General features: G+C 35.3%; 1 protein-coding gene and 2 long non-coding RNA genes across 3 annotated transcripts in view; 1 reads left to right on the plus strand and 2 right to left on the minus strand.

Annotated features, from left to right (window-relative positions):
* LOC127801390 (uncharacterized) overlaps positions 1–15,508 on the minus strand; it is a 70,854-nt gene that overhangs the window by 42,404 nt on the left and 12,942 nt on the right. The gene's annotated exons all lie outside the window — the stretch shown is intronic.
* Positions 279–10,222, minus strand: LOC127801391 (uncharacterized). The gene is made up of 2 exons (XR_008023052.1): positions 7,654–10,222; positions 279–7,582 (listed from the first exon to the last, which is right to left on the minus strand). It is a non-coding gene; the product is annotated as an uncharacterized LOC127801391 (long non-coding RNA).
* The window catches only part of LOC127801387 (uncharacterized), a 110,970-nt gene continuing 98,102 nt past the window's right edge, over positions 2,641–15,508 (plus strand). The window contains exon 1 of the mRNA XM_052336473.1: positions 2,641–2,709. The gene's annotated coding sequence lies outside the window, so the exon portion shown is untranslated. The remainder of the gene's footprint in view (positions 2,710–15,508) is intronic.

The raw sequence follows: 15,508 nt of genomic DNA on the forward strand, positions 1-15,508 counted from the left end.
TTTTTTTAATTTTTAGATGTTTTTATGAAGTCTTTAGGTCTTTTTATTATTTTAGGTTTTTTTGTTAAATTTTTAGGTCTTTTTTATTAAATTTAGGTCTTTTTTGAATATTTTAAAATATTTTTTATGAAATTTCTAATTTTTTTTTTATAAATTTAGGTATTTTTTTTATCAAATTTAATCTTTTTCATATTAGGAATCAAATGTTAAATTTTTTAATTATTGAAGGATTAAATGTCATATTTATTTATTAAAACTAATATGATGTATCTCGTTAACGCGATTTTTTATCACTTTTTTTTTTTTTGCAGCTCAGCTTCCCTAACGCTTTAGGCGTGGTCTACTAGGGAAAGGGTTGTGCTCAGTAGAGGAAGAACGTGTTGATTCACGTCATCAACCAGGTTAGATCAAGTCTTTCTTGCACGTTTAACAATCTATCCACACACAGTATGCTATCTAGAAATATGATTGCTGAAAATATGAAAAAGTGAATGCATAGGCGGAATAGGAAATATGATTGGTGCAAACCAGTGATGGAACTCGATTGTGCAGGTAAATGATGCTCAACTGCTAAGGTTTGAATAGTTGTAAAACCACTTCATTTTTGTTAATCCTTTTTTACGTATTTGAGCATTTCAATATTATTGAATTGTTGATGGAGTACTTATGTTTCATCATTACTTACCGTCATTGATTTTTTTATCAAGTGCACAATTTTTATGTACGGAATTTTTGGCGCTATACTGACTGTAAGATGTTTTGCTCAGGTGAAGTACGAGATTTCACGCTCTTATGAGAAAGTTGATGAGACGCTAAAGCTTATTCTTAAAAAGGTTGTGAGTTCTATTATGCATTACTTTCCCTCTCTTCCCCCTTTTTAGAGCAATATATTTTTAGGCCGAATAGACTCTTTTATCCCGAGCTTAGGGTCAGTTTTGAATTTTATCCAGTTTTGACACTTAGTTCAATTTGGTCATCAAATTTAAACTTTGATTTCAATTTTATCCCTAAGCAGACAGGCGAGAGCCCCAACATACGTGTTGCTTAGGTGGCGTGCTGATGTGTCATTTGTCGAACACATCAGCAAAAGAAATCCATCATCTTCAACCCTCAGGCCACTAGGTTTTACATCCTAAACAGTTGTCGCCGCCTTCCTTCATCGTCGGTCGCCTTTTTGTTCTCTCATCGCCGGTAACCCGAGGCCTCAACCCTGTGGTCATGCCACGGGAGCCATGTCGAGCACGAAGCTGTTCGGCCATGGGAGTGACCAGAGGTCCTTGGCCATGGCGTCGATGGCCATTGCAATGCCGAGATTCGACTCGTGACTGAGAAGACTCGCGTCAATCGGTCGACCAAAATGATAACCCACGTCGGCGAGCCATCGACCAAAAGGGGAGACGAACCGTCAGTCAGGGCAGTCACGGTGAACCTCGATTTTGGAGAACATTGTCGACGATGGCGGAAGCAAGGCCCACTCGATCGACGGCAATAGACCCATGGCCCTTGTCTTCTTCTCAACATCGATTTCGCCATGGTCATTTTTTCGCCTTGACCTGCGATCTTCTCCCCTCTCTCTTCTTTTCCCAATCGGTTGCCTATGTGGTCGCCATTAATGGAAGCAAGCCACTTATGACGAAGAGTGAGAAAGAAAGAGGCGGCTAGGGGTAGGGAAAAGGCAAAAACGGCAACGACGAGGGCGGCGTCACCGCAAGGTGGAAGGCGAAACACTTGGTGATTTGGGGAAGAAGATAGGTTTTGACCCATTACATGTTGGGTCTACCCACTGGGTCGAATTTGGATCAAAGTCAACCATGGGATTGTTTGCCTATTGTGTCCATTATTTAACACAACTCGCCGCGTCTGCTGGGCCACACGCCAGTCCGCTTTAGGAGAAAATTAAAACAAAAGTTAAAGTTCGATGATAAAATTGAAACAAATGTCAAAATTGAATAATAGTGAAAAAAGACCCTAAGTTCAGTACAAAATAGTTTATTTGACCATATTTTTATGATGTGTTCGACTGCTGGGAGTAGTTGGATTGTTCATTGGAGGTCCACATAAAGGTTCAACGCTTTTAGTTATCACTTTAGTGATCTTTTACCTTTTACCCCCTTTTTATTCCTTTCCTTTTTTATTTTTTTTTATGTCTTGCTATTTCAATTATGATGTTAAAATAGTTGTTCCATTTTAAACTAATTGGGTCGTGATAGCTTTTTATCTCAATGGGCAGGTTCTCAGGACTGAATGCTTGGGAAATAGGAGAGCTCGTATCCTACATAGAGAAGTAGCTCTTCGTTCTTACTTTCTCAGTGACCCAGGTATGGTATTTCTTGAAAAAATCTTCTACAACTATTTTTCTTTTTAGCGTTATCCACGTAAAATATTTTCACTGCATTTTGGTGCATTGTACTTATTTGTCGAGGGTGGATCAAATGATTCTTTGATGGAAAAACCGTTTGGGTTTTTTTGGTGCCTAACGTTTGGCTTTATGATTGGGTTCTGTTTACGCAATTACAATTGCCCTTTAATTTCAAGCCATTTGTACTTGATTATGATCTCATCCTAAGAAATTGTGACCCGTTTCTTTTTTCGTTTTCTTTTTTTTTGCAGCTCAGCTTCCCTAACGCTTCAAGCGTGGTTATTTTCTTCTACTAGGGAAAGGGTTGTGCTCGGTAGAGGAAGAACGTGTTGATTCACGCCATCCACCAGGTTAAATCATGTCCTTCTTGCACGTTTAACAATCTATCCACACACAGTATGCTATCCGAAAATATGATTGCTGAAAATATGAAAAAGTAAATGCATAAGCGGATTAGGAAATATGATTGCTGCAAACCAGTGATGGAACTCGATTGTGCAAGTAGATGATGCTGAACTGCTAAGGTTTCAATAGTTGTAAAACCACTTCATTTTTGTTAATCTTCTTTTACGTATTTGAGCATTTTAATATTATTGAACTGTTGATGGAGTACTTATGTTTCATCATTACTTACCGTCATTGATTTTTTTATCAAGTGCACAATTTTTATGTACGGAATTTTTGGCGCTATACTGACTGTAAGATGTTTTGCTCAGGTGAAGTACTAGATTTCACGCTCTTATGAGAAAGTTGATGAGACACTAAAGCTTATTCTTTAACAGGTTGTGAGTTCCATTATGCATTACTCTCCCTTTCTTCCCCCATTTTAGAACAATATATTTTTGGGCCGGATAGACTATTTTATCGGGAGCTTAGGGTCATTTTTGAATTTTATCCGGTTTTGACATTTAGTTCAATTTGGTCTTCAAATTTAAACTTTGATTTCAATTTTATCTCTAAGCGGATAGGCAAGAGCCCCCAACATACGTGGTGCTTAGGTGGCGTGCTGATGTGTCCTTTGTCGAACACATCAGCAAAAGAAATCCATCATCTTCAACTCTCAGGCCACTAGGTTTTACATCCTAAACAGTTGCCGCCGCCTTCCTTCATCATCGGTCCTCTTTTTGTTCTCTCATCGCCGGTAACCCGAGGCCTCAACCTTGTGGTCACGCCACGCGAGCCATGTTGAGGACAAAGCTGTTCGGCCATGGGAGTGACCAGAGGTCCTCGGCCATGGCGTCGATGGCCATTGCAATGCCGAGATTCGACCCGTGGCTGAGAAGACTCGCATAAATTGGTCGACCAAAATGATCACCCACGTCGGCGAGCCATCGACAAAAAGGGGAGTCGAACCGTCAGTCAGGACAGCCACGGTGAACCTCGATTTTGGAGAACATCGTCGACGATGGCAGAAGCAACGCCCACTCGATTGACGGCAATATACCCATGGCCCTTGTCTTCTTCTCAACATCGATCTCGCCATGGTCATTTTTTCCACTTGACCTGCGATCTTCTCCCCTCTCTCTTCTTTTCCCAATCGGCTGCCTATGTGGTCGCCATTAATGGAAGCAAGCCACCCGCGATGAAGAGTGAGAAAGAAGGAGTCGGCTAGGGGTAGGGAAAAGGCAAAAATGGCAACGACGGGGGCGGCGACAGCGTAAGGTGGAAGGCGAAACACTTGGTGATTTGGGAAAGAAGATGGGTTTTGACCCATTACATGTTCGGTCGACCCCGCTGGGTCGGATTTGGATCAAAGTCAACCATGAGATTGTTTGCCTATTGTGTCCATTATTTGACACAACAATACGTCGCGTCTGCAGGGCCACGTGCTAGTCCGCTTTAGGAGAAAATTAAAACAAAAGTTAAAGTTTGATGATAAAATTGAAACAAATGTCAAAACTGGATAATAGTGAAAAAAGACCCTAAGTTCAGTATAAAATAATTTATTTGACCATATTTTTATGATGTTTTCGACTGCAGGAAGTAGTTGTATTGTTCTTTGGATGTCTACATGCATGTTCAACGCTTTTAGTTATCACTGTAGTGATCTTTTACCTTTTACCCCCTTTTTATTCCTTTCCGTTTTTATTTTTTTTTATGTCTTGCTATTTCAATTATGATGTTAAAATAGTCGTTCCTTTTTAAACTAATTGGGTCGTGATAGCTTTTTACCTCAATGGGCAGGTTCTCAGGACTGAATGCTTGGGAAATAGGAGAGCTCGTATCCTACACAGAGAAGTAGCTCTTCGTTCTTACTTTCTCAGTGACCCAGGTATGGTATTTCTTGACAAAATCTTCTACAACTATTTTTCTTTTTAGCGTTATCCACGTAAAATATTTTCATTGCATTTTGGTGCATCGTACTTATTTGTCGAGGGTGGATCAAATGATTCTTTGATGGAAAAACCGTTTGGGTTTTCTTGGTGCCTAACGTCTGGCTTTATGATTGGGTTCTGTTTACGCAATTACAATTGCCCTTTAATTTCAAGCCATTTGTACTTGATTATGATCTCATCCTAAGAAATTGTGACCCGTTTCTTTTTTCGTTTTTTTTTTTTTGCAGCTCAACTTCCCTAATGCATTAGGCGTGGTTATTTTCTTCTACTAGGGAAAGGGTTGTGCTCGGTAGAGGAAGAACGTGTTGATTCACGCCATCCACCAGGTTAGATCAAGTCTTTCTTGCACGTTTAACAATCTATCCACACACATTTAACAATCTCTTCCCCATTTGTCTCCCACCTGTACTCTTGATTTCCCATATTTCAGTTAGCTGAAACCTTTTCATGCTTAGAATGCCTCTTGATTGTGTTTATCCACAAACCTTATTTGGTACTTCTATAAGCCTTGCACCTCTATTGAGTAATGCCCGAGTTCGACCCAAATTGAGCAAGGGCAGACTTGTTTCATAGCTTTCAACTGAGCGACAATGCATATTTCCGAGGCTTCAAGGAATGTTTCTTCCATGTTTATTGGCATTGGTTTCATGTTTTCTACATCATGGATTACACATGTAATTTTTAAATCATTTATGATGAAACGGTGAACTTTTTTTTATGCAATCCAAATTTAACATTCTCATCTTGTTTTTTACTATTTATTTTCAGTGCTGGCTTTGGTGGTTGTCCCTCCCAACCATTTCCATCACTGTTCGCTATTTGGGAGCATTCTTTGTGAAATTTCTCACAAGAGATAGGCTACAGCATCTCTAGCTTCCTCGATTGCGTAGGTTTGGTGGTATTATTGCATTTTAGTTTCCTAAATGCTGAATTTCTCCATAAAATAACTGTATGTTGTTAAGTGTTTCCATTATCGGGCATGAAACCAAGTTGATTATCTCATTCAATAATGTTATGTTGACTAGTCTGGCAGTTACCCGTTGCAAAACCATATTATATCTAACAATTAAACAACTTTATGTTATTCCAACTTTCAATTAGAAGCATGAACCAAAAAGGGTTCACAGAGTACAAGTTATTAGGTATTTCATCTCTATGTTTTCCTAGTGTAGAAGGAAATAATGTTGATTAATTTTGTTTTGTGTATTTCTCTTTATGTTGTGTCACGGTTGTGTTTGTTGTAAGCTGTTATGGTATTATATTAGTTGTCTGTTGTGCTGTTATATTAGTTGTTGGTTGGTTAGACAGTTATAACTTGTTGTTGCAAGTTGCAAAGTTTGATATTAAGACTTGCATTTCTGTAATTCTGATCATTCAGTAAAGTTCTTTCAGCAAAAACGTTTCCCTCTTCTCTCTTTTCTCGTGTTTTCTTTCTGTTAGCACCTTGAAGCTCTTGCTTCACCTAGAGTATCCTGAAGAATGTGCACTGTGACGAAACCTATTAGGAATCTGGATCGAGCACAATCAAACATAGAAATCAAGAGAAAAATAGGAACACTGAATTTTTAATGTGGTTGGGCAATTGCCTACATCCATGATTCAACATTAATGCGATAATCCATTAAACATAGTTTTGGAAAGGAAAGCTACAAGATCCATAAAGTAGTTTTTGGTTTGAGATAACTAAAAATTGTAGAATAGCCCTGGTTTATGGCAAATTGAAATATCCATCATAATCCCAACAAATCTAGGTAATTGTCTGTGAAACACCTGGAACACATCCTCTCGATAACTAGTTAGTAAAATTTTGAAAACACAAATATTCTAGAGGGATGATCTAATTAATAATTGAACCAGGGATATTTATCTATAGGCTACAATTCTAATTAGACTAGGCCTCGAATAGCTCTCCTACTCAAAATTAGAGCTTGCATTATAGACTTTATATTTATCAAAACATAATTTGAGGAGTTATCCCAACAATTATCTTCTCAACAAAAAATTCTGAAAACTCCCAATGTGCATTTTTAATTCCTTATTGGTATGAATCTGTTGGTTTATTTTGCTGATGTCCGGTGTCTCAAGCACGCCAAAATAGTACAATCCTTCCCTTTCCTCAACACATCCAATCATCATTCTCGAGGCCTGATCCTGAAATAATCAGTTTGTTGGGGAAAAAAAAAAGTGTAACTTTGCAATTCAGGTCTTGAGAAATCTTGGTGATAGATACCAAGTTTGTAGACAGTTTAGGAACATGAAGGACATTTTTAAGGGTGAGATTTGGACCGAGTCTTATATCTCCTATTCTAGCTACAGTGGTCAGAGAGCCATTTGTAGTAGCTATTTTCCTAATTACTAAGACAAGGAGTATAAGTGTTGAAATTATAAGAGGCATGGGTCATGATATGTGGTTCTGGAGTTAATAATCCATGAATGTCTAAACACTTTTTCTGAGGCAGTTAAACAGAGTGAGAGGTGGGAGATATACCTGAATGTACCAATGAACAAGTACCTGATGGTTTCTTAAGGGCTGCCAAAAAATTCCTCAACTTCTCAACCTCCTCTTTATTGAGATTTGTTTTGAGTCCAGACCTTTCTCCGCTTCTTGCTGTGCGATCACCTGGTATGCTTGCCCTTTGTAAGGCTTATTCTGTCCTCCTTTGGTTCCCCACTCTTTACTGGGTGGTTTTGCATTCAATTTCCAGCATTTCTTCAGGGTATGCCTCGATTTGTTACAATAGGTACACCATAGTGTCCCCATCTTCCCCACTTGCTGTTTTGGATTCAGCCTTCCAGTTTTCTCTTGGTCCTCAGGCTGTAGTTTTTGTCAGCATTGTCGATGTCTCCAGTGATTTCGTCTCCAACATCACTTCTCTTCTACTTTCTTCTGCCAAAGATAATTAAAACTACTTCATTGAGATTGGGGAGATCATATTTACCTAAGATCTGGATTCTTACAAGATCAAAATCTGCATTCAGTCCTGCTAAAAAATTATATGTGCAATCCTTTTCGATGAATGCCGTCAGCAATGCAGCATCCTTACTATCCTTCATCTTTATCGCCCGATATTGATCCATTTCCTGCCACAGCCCCTTCAGCAAGTTTACATATTCAGCGAGTCTTTTCTCCTTGCTTTGTTGACATAGTTTTGATCCGCAACTCATAGACTTGGGCTGCATCCTTGACTTTTGGAATAAGTTTGTCGGATGGACTCCCAGACCTCCCTTGCAGTCGGTAGGAACATACACGTGTCACTTATTTCTGGTGGCATAGAACTCCAGAGCCAAGCCATAATCATCGAATCCTGCTCATCCCATGAGATAAAACTGGGATCTCCTTCCTCGGGACCAGTTCCAATTATATGGTTGAGTTTGCCTTTGCCCTTTAAAATGGTTTTGATCAGCTGTGACCATTTTAGATGGTTCTTCCCAGTGAGCCAGTATGCAGCACTGATTTGCTGCAGTTCATCGGAGACTGGGTTTGTCGGTACTCCTCCGATGCAGTGAGAGAGAACTTTGGCAGAGGTTGTTGACGTCCTTCTGGGCTGCTAAAAAATTTAGGGCAACTAGTGCTGGGGGTGATAAGGCTGGAAAACTGAACAAAAATGAAAGGCTGGAGATTAGGAGGATAAATGGCAATGAAGGCCGCCCACAGAGAGTTCCCTAAAGCTCTGATACTATGTTAGAAATTAGGGAGAAGGCTTGATGACTTTATTCATTCTGTCCAGAATTTTATATATATAGAAACTTAGCTAATCTATCATAGGAAACTCTCAATTTAGGAATTTCCTCTAATGGAGACAATCTCTAATTGATTTACAGAACCTACCAAATCTGTACACCTAACCTTCTAATTATGTATTAGGAAATAATTCAAAAAAGATAGCTTGATTGACAGCCCTTAAAATCTTCCATCACTCTTTATGATCTCCACCAAGTTGTTTCCCCTATATTGCTTTAGCATATTGAATTTCTTTTAGGGGCCCAAATCAACTCTTTAATGTCCTATTTTTCATGCAAAACTACTGGTGTTAAATTCTTCATGCAAGTACGTGAGGAGATCTTAAACTGATACAATCTTTAGAGTGTGGGATATATAAACTTTTTCTTATGTTGGTAAAGTCAGGTTTATGTATAATATTTTGCTTTTTTGCTTACAACTTCCCGATCATGCAACAGAACCACATTTGTGGCCCTGCAGGCAGTTATTTAATATTCCTTCTAACTGGGATATGTTTGTGTGTGTATATATTTGCCATACCCTTTCCTTTCTGTTCCTTAAGACCTCCTTATGTAGATTACTTTTCCTAGTTTATGCACAGTTGGTTTGACAGGGAATGGAGAGAACGTATGCTGTTACTCTTGAAAATATTGAATGTGCATACTTTGATCAAGTTGAAAAACTTTCTGGTTTTGGATTACATAACAGGGAAAGTATTGCTCAACTGGTGTGGGCTTTCTTCAACTATTGGGCTTATTGCCACTAAGGTGAGTATACGCTCTATACCTTGGCACTGGTGTTAATTTCTGAAAATATGACAAATGTAAATTCATAGAATAATTTATAATATAATGCCAGAAGGAATTATCTTTATAAAGCCATTTAACTAACATTGTCAAGGGGCGGTTTTCATTGAATAAGTAATAAATAGAATTGTTTTGGTTTCCCCTTTGTTTCACTTTCATCAAATAATGGTTTTTTTTGTTTTGGATATTCATTATTAGGATTTTTAAATCTTATTTCATTAGGATAGTTCATAATCATCATCACAAGCCTTAACCCCACATTGGATTTCTACATGAATCCTTGCTGTCCTTTCATCTATGCACATGGTCCTCATTAGGATAATTACAATTTTTTATATGTTTACAACCCTCCGTCGACCACATGGTCTTCTTGATGTATTAGGAAATATGGTTGTGTTAATGGATTGAAAAATTAAATTTTGGATTAGCTTTGAGCTCGTTCTGTCTCTCTTCTTCTTCTCTGCTTCATTCTTCTTCTGTCTGTTCTCTTCTTCTCCTTTCCCCTTTTCCAAAGGCTGTGTATGCTAAATGACTCTCTCCACCAACTTTTGCAAAGCAGAGAGAGGCCTGGGCAATGGCAATGGGGACATCCATAATATTCAAGCAGAGTAGGTTGCTTTGGTGTTTAAAGGGGATTAAGGTGACCGGCCATCTTTATACATATAGGCAGCCAGTCATGTTCATGGTGGCAGGAAATTTGATGCTTTAGTTGCAGCAGTGTGCCTTAGTTGCAGCAGTGCGGCATAGATAGGCATTGAAAACATCTCAATTTTAACCTTTGCTTTGCTGTCAATTTTAACCTTGGTGTTAACATCTCACCTGAAATATGTACTGTTGTGATACATGGAACAAGAACAAGATAGAATTTGTGCATGCATATAGATTATTAATGAGATAGAACTCACGCCAGGGCATGAGCTGAATTTATTAATTTAGCCTTCTAACAACACCCACACCCACACCCACACCCACACCCACACCCACTCTTTGTGTTTTTTTGTTTGACTACTACTCTATTTGGTCTTGCATACAGATAGATCTACAACAAGCGGGCAAAAGACTAGACTATATGCACAGAGGATCCATTTGAGATAAACTCATGATCTTGGACGAGTGGTGGACATAAAAGTCGTGAGTGAGGAATTCGAACGAGCAGCAGAAATCATGCAGAATGATCCTGATCCTTGTGTAAGGCTCTTCGAGCCATATGGTCATAGCTAATTTTGCCTGTTGGGCACATTGTGATTGTATTTTCTATTTCTCTAGATACTTAGGGAGGGGATGATCCAGCTTGTAAATTCCCTCTCCTCTTCTCTTTAATCAAGAACATTGATACATACATATATATATAATATATATATATGTTTACAGTTTTGACTTAATTTTTTGTGTGTGAGAGAGAAAGAGAGAGAGACAGAGGGAGGGAGAGTATAATATTGCAGACTTAAAGCCCATTTGGATGAGTGTTTTTGTAATAACTATTTGGATGAGCTTATTTTTTAGGTAAATTGTAATAACCATCCTAAGATTTAACTAATTGCAAAAGTACCTCTCATATTTGAAAAATAATAATAACCTCTCTTATTGTTAAACAAATAGGCAAAATAATCATTTTGCCTTTCATCATCTCTTTTTTTTTTTTCTTTCACTTTCCTTTCTTTCTTTTAAATTTAAAGAAAAAAAAAAAACTATCAATAATCACTTCGTCGTTGACCACCAAATTCAAATCCCTTGCATTTGGGCTGGAAATGGACAGAGATGAATTCGTCTAGGTTAGATCAAACTTAGATGAACTTTTGGGTTTACAATCCAAGCCAACTGCCCTTGTACTTGGGTTCGATTTAAGTCCATATGCAGAGGGTTCGTTAGGGTTTTAATCGCTAAAAATTGACAAGAAGAAGAAGAACAAGGGCTACATCACGCCATATGTATGAGAGCAACGTGGTTAGTGATAGTAGTTGTATAAACGGCAGTGAGAGAAGAAGAAGAGAAGAAAAAAAAAAGACGAAGAAAAATAAGAGCTCGATGAAAGAGAGCAGGGGTAACAATAGTCAACAATAATGGTGGTGATTGTTCAATGGCTAAAGAAAGGAAAGAGTAATAGAAAGCACCAAAAGAAAACAATTAATATGTAGAAATAGTGGTGAGAGAAAGATCTGAAAAAAAAAAATTAAATATAAGGTATTTTAATTATTTAGAAATATTTAATTATGCTTAACTAATAGTAAAAGAAAATTACAATATAACATTAAACCTTACACTTACTTTCTCAAACAACAAATGTAGATTTTGCATTTTAAACCTCGGACGTACCATATCTAATTTTCTTTTTCTTTAAATTCTTGTGTAATTTTAGAAGAAAATGTAGAGAGAATGAAGGGTATTTTGCAAATTCCTACAAAATTAACTATCATTACTTATAGTTAAGAGATATGTGTTGCATGAGAGTTAATCTAATAGAAGATCAGTGATATTTTTGAAAACACTAGTCAATGTTTTATAGTCAAATCTCAAGAGGGTGGTGTGTGAAATTTATTCTTAATGAATTAGAAATAGACTTCTTTTATTTTTTAATTTTAAAAATATATTTTATAATAGAAAATATATGTAGTTCTAAAAATCTAAAATATAAACTAAAATTGTATATAAACATCTTTCCAATCACTGCATTTTTCACCTTACAATCAAATAATTTCAATTAAACTTTTAAAAATACCCAAAACACTTTCCAAAATTATGCGACCTTTTTTTCCTATTGAATCTAGTGAGATGTTAGGTTTCGATCGATGAACGTAACATCTATCAAAATTTTAATAAATAATATATATTCAAAATTTTATATTGTATATACTTTTTTGAAACTTGAAATTTTTAGTTCATTTTTTGTAATTAGAAATAAAAAATTATATTTTTTTAGAATATATATATGTAGTTTATATAAATATGTTAAAGTATTTATAAATATATATTTTAAAAAACATTTTTTGTATTGTAAGAATTTGTTTAGAGAAAGGAGAAATAAGAGAGGCGAGGAGCAAAATAGTACTTTTCCCTCATTGGTCAGTGAGATTATTGTCATTTCTCAAAATGTAGTACCACCACATATAATTTCGCCTAACCTTAGAGAAGATTGGTGGAATTCTCCCTTTTTTTTAATTATTTATAAACACATGAAAATTAAAATATATACATGTATTTGTAAAGGTAAAATTCTTTTACATCAATTTGGGACATTTGTTCAGATACCTCATGTTGTGAAATACTTTAAGACATTTTAATAAGGATGATGCCTTAAAGGTTTTACTCGAGGAATAATTGTGAGGACGAGGCCCTACCATTCTCATGGTATCCTATCCCACTAACACCACCTGATCTTAAATTCAGATGTAATCAATAATGGAGGTACAAGGGCAGATCCAATGGAGGGTTGGACTGGGTTTCAACCCGTGTTAGTCTCAACCCAGATATCAATATATATATATATATATATATATGTATGCATCATAAATCTTTTCTTACCATTTTCATTTCTTTGCCCTCTACCCACCCCTCGCAGCCCACTGCCCACCTATTCCTTGGACCCGCCCTTGTGGAGGTAAGTTGTGTTTGTTCTTTAGTCATATGGACATATATATATATATATATGTTTGCAGTTTTGACTTAATTTTGTATGTGTGTGTGTGAGAGAGAGAGAGAGAAAGAGAGAGAGATTGAAGGAGGGAGAGTTTATAGTATTGTAGACTTAAAGCCCATTTGGGAAGTTGTGTTTTACGAGACACTTAACAGTCACAATGATCCATCCTTCTACAAGCTTTTAATTTCTTCTCTCAGTTTGATAACGGTAAGGGAATCTTGTTTCTAAGAAAAAATAATACTAAAAGGGGAATCAAGCTAATATGTGATTTATGCTTATGAGAAGAAAAAAAAAGAAATCAAAGTCAACTATAGCTTGAAGAAGTCTGTCTTTTATCTAACATTTTTTTAAAATTTTTTTGATTTAGCATTCTAATATAATTTTTACCAAACCATTGACTCTCTTCTTAGTCCAAATCAGTTGGTTCAATCAAGACTTGACAATTCTTTTAGCTATAAGTTAGTTTTGCTCGGCCAACTTCGAAATGGCATCTGATTATAGTTTGATAAAAAAAATATTTTTTTATTTTAATTAAAAAAATTTAAAAACAAGGGTAAATTTCATACACAATTTTGGTTAAAAAGTAGTAGCCATCTTCTCTTCTAAAAATATAGCTAAATCTCCTTCTATGTAACAGCTAGTTATTTGAAGATGTCTATATATAAAGAGTGAGTATGAAAGGCTTCAAAGCAGAGAAGAAAAAATTATTAATAGAGCATTCAAATAAAAGTGTATGAAGGCTAATGGTTCTTGCTTAGACAATTGATTATATGTTGGTTCTAGTTGCAATTAAAATGTAGTGTTGATTCTCCCTAGTGATTCTTGCTAGTATTGATTCTAGCTCCAATTATATTTGCTCTGGTTGTATGTTGGTTCCTTTTTTTTTTGAAATAGTATTTCAACTAATGTTTAAATTTCCTATAATTGGGCATGTTTTTTATTTTTTATTTGTCTTTTTAACAACTAAAATTCTTATTTTCACTTTTGTTTATATTTAAAGTATCCTCTTGGAGTCATTTTGAGTATTTTAGCCAAATGGTCTTGGTTCAATCTTCAACAGGTTCACTCTATTATCATTTCAAGGAGTTTTAAGAAACTTCATCATTTTGTTTATATTTATTGTTAAAATTTGATTTTTAAGATATTAAAAAATTGGTAAAATTTTAGCGAAATAAATTCCATCAACTTTTTAGCAACTCATTTCTTCTATCAATTTAAAAGAATTATACAAAAAACAAGGTTGAATAAATTTCAAAACAATAATGCACAAAAGGAAATGTCTCTGTCTCTCTTTCTGTCTTCTGGTTTCTCTCCTTCATGAGCAAGGGCTTCTAAACCCCATTGAAAATTAATATTAATTATTTAACAAATTTTAACATTTATTAATTGAAAATCAGTATTAAGGCATCGTTGAATCTATAACCTAAAGGTTTATAGAAAAAGTATTAGGTAGATTACATTATTAATTCTTGAATTTTATATTTTATAATAAATTGGTTATTGTATTTTAATTTTTATCACCACAATTATTAAATTTTAATTTTTACTACAATTTCATATCTCTTTAATTTTTTTTTATCAAATTTTGTTAATGAAGACTGGCATGATTTATATTAGTACAAACTTAAAAATCACTTGGAAAACCATCAGACAAGTATGACTACTTTGTTAAGTACACTTCTATTTCAAAAAGAAATGTTCCCATCATCACCTCTGGTTGGGAAGATGATGATGATCCTTTGCCATCTCCATCTCCACACCTTATTCATGTTTCACAAGCAACCCAGAAATGGATCCCAAAGCAATCTTCTGTTCTAGTACTACCTTTAGTCTCTCCTATTGTGGCTATGATCCAAACACATGCAGTTACCAAGTTTCAAAAATACGGCAAAGAGTTTCCTCCCTTAAAACCAAGAGAATACCTCCAAAAGAACATCTCTTATGTTTGGAAGGTCAAAAATCATTCCAAACATAAAACGTTCGGATGGCACTCCAACTATTGCCTCTTTTGTAGAACAAGTTCTTAATTAGTAGTCTGATAATGTTGTAATTTAGAATAAACTTTTGCAAAATATAGCCAGGACTCAAACTCGACATGAAGAAAAGGTTGATAGATCTTGCCTGTTGTTCTCACCTCTTAATAGCAAATGGAAAATAGAATGGCAGACCTTCAAAAGCAAATACAAGTTTTTAAATTGGTTATTATATTTTAATTTTTATCACTACAATTATTAAATTTTAATTTTTACTATAATTCAATCTTTCTTTTATTTTTTTATCAAATTTTACTAATGAAGACTAGCATGATTTACATTAGTATAAACTTAAGAATCACTTAATATTAAAAATTAATATAAACCCCATAATAAAGTCACCTTGATGTTTATATTAATGTATACTATATTAATTTTTATTAGTAAAATTTGACCAAAAAAATTAAAAGATGTTCTAAATTGTAATAAAAAGTTAAAATTTAAAATTTAGTAGTTCTGATGACAAAAATTAAAATATAATGACCAGGTTGTCGAAAAACGAACACAGTAATTTATTCAAAAATTACTCCACATTTAATTTTCTATTCAACTCCAAATTTTATTTTTATAAAAATTTTAAAAATTTTGGCAAAAGCTAAGGTGGTAATTGGTTATACAT

This window comes from Diospyros lotus, chromosome 5 (assembly GCF_014633365.1).
Source record: "Diospyros lotus cultivar Yz01 chromosome 5, ASM1463336v1, whole genome shotgun sequence".
Taxonomy (NCBI): domain Eukaryota; kingdom Viridiplantae; phylum Streptophyta; class Magnoliopsida; order Ericales; family Ebenaceae; genus Diospyros; species Diospyros lotus.